This window comes from Nelusetta ayraudi, unplaced genomic scaffold (genome assembly GCF_046127955.1).
Source record: "Nelusetta ayraudi isolate G7.1 ecotype Tasmania unplaced genomic scaffold, CSIRO-AGI_Nayr_v1 ptg000031l, whole genome shotgun sequence".
NCBI lineage: Eukaryota > Metazoa > Chordata > Actinopteri > Tetraodontiformes > Monacanthidae > Nelusetta > Nelusetta ayraudi.
In genome coordinates this window covers 6,632,726-6,640,926 of record NW_027466081.1, presented here as the reverse complement: position 1 = coordinate 6,640,926, position 8,201 = coordinate 6,632,726, and positions in this window count along the sequence as shown.

Sequence of the window (8,201 nt, the reverse complement as noted above, 5' to 3'; positions counted from 1 at the left end):
TGCCGGCAACACGTCAGTTTTAAGCGACTCGGCGCAAGAAGACAAACCGTTTACTTGAGTTTAAAGTGGAAAGAGCCCACGTTCGAAATGCAGATTTATCGCAAAATGTTGTGTCTCACGGGACAAGCCGGAGAACTCTGCAGACACAGGGAGAACATGCAAACTCCACACAGAAAGGCCCCAGGAACCTACAACCTTCTTGCTGTAACCACTGCGCTAGCGTGTCGCCTCCATTTCTCATCCAATTTGGCCAAAAGTTTTCTTTCTTCGAAAAACTTTTTTTTTTTTTTTTTTTTTTTTTTTCTTTTATAAATACAGGCTTGATAAATTTTAGCCTTTGTCACAAATGTAATTTATTTCCACGGGAGACGAGAAATCTTAAAATAGCTGGTGATTCACATGAATCTGTAAAGAGCCAAAGGACTTGGAAAAACCATCAGCGGTTTAGAGGAAAACACACTCACTCCGTCATCCTCGAGTGACTCGCATTAAAATGAGAAGCGGGTGTTTATCAGAAAGAAAGAAAAAAAAAAAAACGTCAGGGTTGGGAGTGTTGTTAATTACAACAAAAAAAAAAAAAAACGGGAGAGAGGATTATTCTCAGAGATGATTCAGACGGAGCCGAGGGAATAAGATCTGCAGCTGGGTGTCGTTCCGGTCGGCCGATCGTCAGACAGCCCGCGAGCGCGTCAACTGTCAGAAATATCTCACTCGTGATGGAAACCCGGAGAGGGTCCCAGTATATCTGGAGTGACGCGTCCGTGTCAGCCATGGCAACGATAGGAGGGGGACGTGAAAGACTTAATGCGGTGAAAATGGGTTTCGCAGCCACGTGAGCGTCACGGCGAACCAATCACGTCCCCCGGATGATGAATGGGTCACTTACGGGGCAAATCACGCAGCCAGCGTGAAATACGGTGTGGTTTAAAAAAAAAAAAAAATCGTTATCTGGGTTGCGGGCAAGAAATCCATCAATCCATCAATACATATGTATCGTAATTTGTACGTCGTGCGCGTAAACAATCTAGAGATTCGGGCGATTCGCCCGTCGAATCGATCTCGCCGGGACCTTAAGGGAGAAATGAGCCGGATTAAACCTTGGACGCGGCTGCTAATGTTGCGCAGGGGAGAGGCGGAGGTCGTAAAATGTGGCCGGAACACGTCTACGTTGACCTTCACTTGAATTCCAACCTGTTATCCGGTTGCCCAACTACAGCCAGTCAATGGGGCCTTCAAACACGGCCGCGACTGATGAGGATCCAAAAAGATTTTCAAAAAAAAAGAAAGTCTGGGTTTTATTTTTTTGTCGTCCCCGCTGCACCCGACCCTCCCGCGGCGTGCGTGACACACGGACGCGCCACGTCGCTCGGAACGGGCTCTATGTCTCCTCCCGAGGACATAAAGTATCAGCTCAGGAGAGCATGAAATTGGGTTTGGAGACAAATGGGACTAAGTGATGTTTTCACGATGACCCAGAGCAAACACCACCTGCATTAGCAAGTTAACAAGCCGAGCAAGCTCTAATAAGCCCCGCCTTCCCCCTTTGCTTAGTGAGGCACTTTAGCGGCCGGGCCCTGGACGAGCTGCAAAGGAGACGTGTGACGCAGCTCGGAAAGGCAGGAGGAGTCAGGTGGGGTCGCTTTCAATCAGCGTCGGCAACGATTTTTAATTAGGGGGCATCATCTCAGGGATGTAATTTCATCAGTATAGTTTGCATGCACGCACCCACCCCTGATTTAGAAACCAATTAGATAGTTGTTTTTTTTGTAGCTTGGGATTTGTCTTCCCCCGCCAAGGTTTTTGTTTACTGGATTATTCCAGTAGGGAAAAGTTGCCCAAAGAGACTCCAGATTGCGAATACAAACAACGGGCGTTCATCCAGAGCAAACAAATTGTCCGACGGTGGCGGTTTCTCCTTTTTATATATTTTTTTATTTATTTTTGTTGGTGGGGTGAGGGCTCTGGAAAGGTCCCGTGGGGATTCCAGCCCCAGTTTCCCATTCATTACCCCTGGGCCTGCCAGTCGAGTAGAAAAATACGGCAGCTGGCTCGTCTCCGTCCCCCCTGGGCGCTGGACCGTGGGTCAGAAGCATGGATGTGTTATAAGAACTGGATACCAGACTGCCAATATGACGGCACGGCATTTTTCCCCCAGTGGCCACCCGAGGTACTGCAACCAAAAATCGTACGCGGCCCAAAACGCATTTTCTCCCATTCATCGCTGTACAAAAATAAATCCATCCATCCATTTTCAATACCGGCTTGGTTCTGCACTCAGGGTATTGGGGGTCGGCTGAAGCCTCTCCCAGCTGTCATAGGGCGAAGGCAGGGTGACAACCTGGACAAGTGGCCAGTCCATCACAGGGCCACATAGAGATGGTCAATTTAAAGTTCCCAATTCACCTCACATGCATGTTTTTGGACTGTGGGAGGAAGCCAGAGAAGCTGGAGAGAACCCACGAAGACACAGAGAGAACACAGGAGAAACATCCCACAGAAAGGCCCTTGGTCCAGAATCAAACCCACAACCTTCTTGCTGCAGGGGGCAGCGCTGTCAACCACTACGCCACTGTGTCGTAAATAATTCTATTGTAGATTTTTAAATCAAGGACTTTTGAACTTTCTAAAACATTAAAGGTCAGAAAATCCCTGAATGAAGTTTGGATGTTGGACGCTGGACCGTTGGTGAACTCAGCCATCCAATTGGAATCACTCACTTTAAAGTGCGACGTTAAACAAAAACAGCAAAAGAAAAAAAAAAATCAGAGTCGAAATGAATCTGCGCTCCTTTAATCCGTGGCGGCAGCTTCCCCTTCGCTTCCTCTCACAAAGAGCGCGCGGCGGCGGCGGCGGCTGTCAATTCTTCAATATGCCACAAAGTGTCTGGTCGCCTTCCGCCCCAAAGTCCTTATTGATGGCTCTTTTCGGTCTTTGTGCGCGCCAGTGGCATAGGCACAGGCACAGGCGCAGCTCCGTCTCTGGTGTTGCCTGTGTGGAAATTCTCAATATCAATACACAATCCACAAAGGGGCCCCGGCTCCTCTGCGGTGAGCGGCAACAAAACAAGAGGCTAACAGCGCAGGAAATGATGGATTCTGGAAAGCTATTCACCGTACAGTAATTACGGCTCTGCAAGGGAGATAATGAAGTTGAATGGGCCACTAACAAAAGACTGGACTCGCAGTGCGGTGCCTCTCACATGAAATATTGCCCGCTTGCAGGAGTGCCGTCAATAAAGTGCCGTCCCATGCCGGTTTGCCTGCAATTTATCCACTCAACAGACTTGCTTCTTCACGGGGGACAAGAAGTCGGGGAACCAGAGGTAACGCCAAGACCGATACTGAGGAAAGAACTGGACCTGTTTTTTCTTCACTTAAAATTCACTAATTTTCCTTTGTAAGCATAATTTTTTTTTTTTTTTTTTAAATCGAAACAACAATGTACAGTCACACACTGAACTGAACAGACGTCATAGATGAAAGGGGGTGGAGGTAAAAAAAAGTTGTTTACAAGGATTTAGAGTCAGAAATGTAAAAAAAAGAGTGCGGTTTTAAAGGAGGAGAAATGTAGACTAAATATATAGTCAACAGCCACTTTTAAGTAGAATGGTCAATTTCTTCTTAACGTAAATAGCTCACGGCAGCAACTCAGTGCTTCTGGGCATGTAGATGTGGTTCAAATCAACTCGCTGAAGTTCAAAGGCGGCGTCAGAACGGGGAAAAGAGCAGCCTGAAGTGACTTTGATCGTGGTGGACATGGTTGTCGGTGCCAGACGGGCTGGACTGAGTGTTTCTGCTGCCGATTCGCTGTGACTTTCACAACGTCGCAACCATCTGTAGAGTTTACAGTGGATGGCTCCAAAAAGAGAAAACATCCAGTGAGCTGCAGTGGTGTTGATATCAGGGGTCAGAGGTCAGGATGGACAGCCTGGTTGGTTCTGACCAGTGCCTGAATAACAGCCTTGAGGCGGTGTGTATATACACACTCACAGGCCACTTTATTAGGTTCCCTGTAGTAGCAAGGTGGAAGTAATAAAGTGGCCAGTGTGATTACAGTCTTGTAAATGTTTATCAATGTAATATGAAATTTAACCACACATTTGCTTCTCTGGTTGGCTTGCAAATTGTCCAAACAAATGTTCCGTAAGGTCATAAGCTTTATGGAATTGTTTGACCGACAGAAGAACACCATGACCTACAGTCAGGAACAAGCCAATGCGGCATTAATATGGCTCATGAGTCAGGTAGCAGTGTCACCGCTTTCCAAAACTGACGTCAGAGGCAGCGGGAAGAGGCGCTGATGACAAATAGTATGCATGTCATCGGTCTGCTACGCACCGCCAGTGGCAGCAAAAAAAAAAAAAACCTTCTAGTTGGAGAAACATCTTCTGACTGAAGATTTCCACTGAACTCGAAATATTCGAAAAATATTTTCTCATAGCTCTCATAGTCTCACAATGTTTTTTTTTGCTTTCTTTGTAGTTTATGATGACGATATTATGTTATGGAGTTAAATGAAGAGTAATGAGGTCCGCTGCACTTGCTGCAATCTCGAAGCTTGCACGATTCGGTTCCCTTTCAAGTTTGCACAGCCCCTTAACTGCAATTGGTCACAGCTTTTCACCAACCTGGCAACCCCATCGCCAGCCCCACTGAGCTCAGCGCTGGGTGTAACACAACCTGCACGACAGGCTGTACTGCCTGAAGTGGTCAGAGATCCTCGTAACCACGCTCCCTAAGGCCGGAAAAACCGTGAATACAGGGCAGATGGGAGGAATGGCAAATAATAAAGAATCTGTAAAAAAGTGAAACAACCAAAATAATGTCAAAACAGGCAACCATACCAAACGTGAATATGTAAAACGCAAAAAAATAACTAATGTAAGTTTTGAAATCACGATTCTCAAACGCTCTCTCGAGCGCCGCCAGGCTTGTAGAGTGTGACACTGTCCTGACCAACTGCTTACAAACATCCCAGAAATTTTCCACCATTGGAGAGAACACGCAAACATGAATTGGAACCATAATGGGAGCTTCTTGCTATGCAGGAACAGAAGCAGCCGCCAAGGTCAAACTGCGCCGCTGAATCAAACTCCTTCCGTCAGGAAGGAACCGAGATGTGACTTTTCTAATAAGCTCTTATCTGAGCAAACCAAAAGTGTGACGGACCAAAGAAGGGGGCTGTGAGGGCGTCGCTTAGTTTGGCAGCCACGTGTGACGCCTTGTCGTAAACCCCCCCCCCACGCCCCCCAAAAAAAACAAAACATAACAAGCCGTCACGTCACGGGTTGCCATTTCGATCATATCACCCGTTTTCTGAGAACTCCACACGCAAAGAGAAGCGGTGACATTTCGGCGGTGGGCCGCCTTGTATGATGACGGAGGCGGAGGGTGATGGGCACGTACAAGACCGCCACCGCGTCTTCCCATTGATGTGCGCGGTGTAAACGTCAGGATGATCCACCCCCCACCTTACCCCCACCATCCCGACATCAAATAAAGGGCAGTGTGTATAGCGTGGCGCCCCCTACTCTTTCAAGTTTCCCCCTCTGATAAAATTCTAATTAACTTCAATCCCGGGCGGAGGACGCAGGTTTTTTTTGCGATTGGTTTAATTCTTTGGGATGCGTCTCTTCGTCGATGTGCCCGGCCTGGAAGCGCAAGTCGCTGGGTGTGACGCTGCCACGTTGCGGCTCCTTCTCGTGTTTCGTCACAACAGAGAGGATGCTGTCTGGTTGCGGTTCCCATGGAATGTTTCTTTTTCTTTTCTTTTTTTTTCTTTTTGAGGCGGCTGTTGAAAGCACTTCCTGTCGGAGGTTGGAGGGGTAAACGGGCGAGATTGATCGTTCCGAGCGACGCAGCTGTCACGCAACGTTATCATTCAGCACGAACATAAAAAAAAAAGAAAATCGGCCGATAAAAAGCAGGAAATGCTTATCAGTATCAGTACTTGAGCTCATGAACGGCTACAGGAATAAAGCGAGATTAGGGGAAAAAAATGCGAGAGCAGAAAACTGGAGCCCTGTCACGGGGGCAGAACGCGGTCGGAGCGTATCAGCGGGTCCCAGCTGCGACCTCGGACTCTTATCTTTTGCAGAACTGTGTAAGACTTTCCGCACTCGTTTCTCTTTGTTCGGTGGCAGCCAGACGGCGATACACTTTCCTCCTCGGCCCCTAAGTACCGCGGCAGAAATAGAGCCGAGTGCTCTTTAAGATGGTGGTTATTCTTGTTGCTGATGGTGACGCTGCTGTATGGATTGTTCCTGTAGGCACAGCAGGAAAGTTCAGGCCTTCGATATCCCCTGCAGAGGTTCTGTTTTTTGGGGGGGGTTTTGGAGGATGGGGGGGCGGGAAATGTTTTTTTTACCGTCGCAGATGCAAACACGTGAAGATATTTAAAGGTGCACTACGTATGATGAGAGATGCTGCCTGTGCAGAGGAAAATGCCATGTTGATGTCTGGGGTCAGAGGTCAGAATGGACAGCCCAAAGGCAACAGGAACTCTATTAAGGCACAGATTATGACCACAGTGTACTCCAGAAAATTATCTCTGAACATACAACACTTCCAGCCTTGCAGCTGTGTGGATGTGCACACACACTCGATGGCCACTTTATTAGGTACTTTGCACCATCCATCCATCCATCCATCCATCCATCCATTCATTTTCAGGCAACATCCGTAATGGCGAGGGATAACGATCTGCCGCTGCTGCATTTTGCTCGTTGAACCAAAGGCCAGCGATCGATATCTGTGCGCCAGATCGAGAAAAAAAAGAAAGAAGCACAAATGTTTCCAGGGTCTGCTCATGAGAGGTGATTATTTGCGGACAATCAGAAGCGGAACGCAGGAAGGCCACGTCAGAGGAGGATAACAGGCTTTTGGTTTAATGGGAACCTTCAAGAATCCCCCCACCAGTCCTTAAACATTCATTAAAAAGCTAGAATCGTACGCATTAAACACAACGTATGGAAAACGTATGCCTTTTCTATGAGACAAAGAAAAGGCAATTTTACCCGACAGACCATCCCCACCAGCTGTGCACAGGCTGTAATTAAATCAGCCCTGCGATGCCCTCCATTATCTGTAAAAGCAGCACATGCCAAAAATAATCACAGCATCCCCAAATGCCATGAAGGTTGCATCTTAGCCGCTGCGTGAAATGGCACGTGCGAAACCTCGGCAGGCTGCTCCTTTTTCCCCGGCGAAAGACTCGCTAGCGTAATGCGCTAATATTCCTCAGCATGAGGGATGAGCAGTCTAATCTCGATGCAAGGGGAATTTACAGGTCTACTTAGGGCCCATTTTCTTAAATCCCTGCGGTTAATTAAACTTTATGACTGGGCTTCTGAGGGGCAATGCACGGCGCCTGCAAGCCATAGCAACAGGTCTGGTGAGACAGCGTCTGCAATTACGCAACTAATTATAGCATCAGACGAGGCTCCAGGTGAATTAGCGGCCGACGGCTTATCTTAAGTGTGGAGGGTATTTGGTTGCAGGTTGTAAATGTGAGGAGAAGATCATACAAGATGTTTTATTTTTATTATTGTTATTATTGTTATTATTATTATTATTATTATTATTGAAAAAAAACAGTATTTCTAAGTCATGTGGTTAAATTTATATTTTTTTCATGAAAAAAAGCTATCATGTCTTCACATAAAAAATGTAAATTAACCTGGGAATGATAAATATTTAAAGGCCAAGTGTGTCGAGAGACTGCTGTAACAGTGACACCATCCAGACTCGCTTACATAATTAATATTTACCATTAATTTCTAATACAATAATTTTCTCCTTGTCAACACTTTTATTAACAACGAAGTGAATTCAAGTGAGTGTGTTGCTTCACACCAGGTGGAAGATTTCTAGAAACCCTGCCAAATGCGGCAAAACCAACGCATCAACACATCATTGTGTGCCACCTGATCAAAGTGTTTTTTTTTTAATGCAAGCATCATGAAAGCCATCTCATCCCTTCTGTTTCTGGAGAACAATGAAATAATTAAAAATCGACTGAAATAAATAAACAGGTTTTCAAATGAATTAATCCACATTTCGATTAAACATACAATTATGTATCAAATGGTGTGCGAATAACCTCGGCATGCATTTATTTCCACTTTAAATTAAACAATGAGATAGTGAATAATTGAATTAATTATGTATGATAAAAACTGAGCGCCAACCGCTGTTACCAAA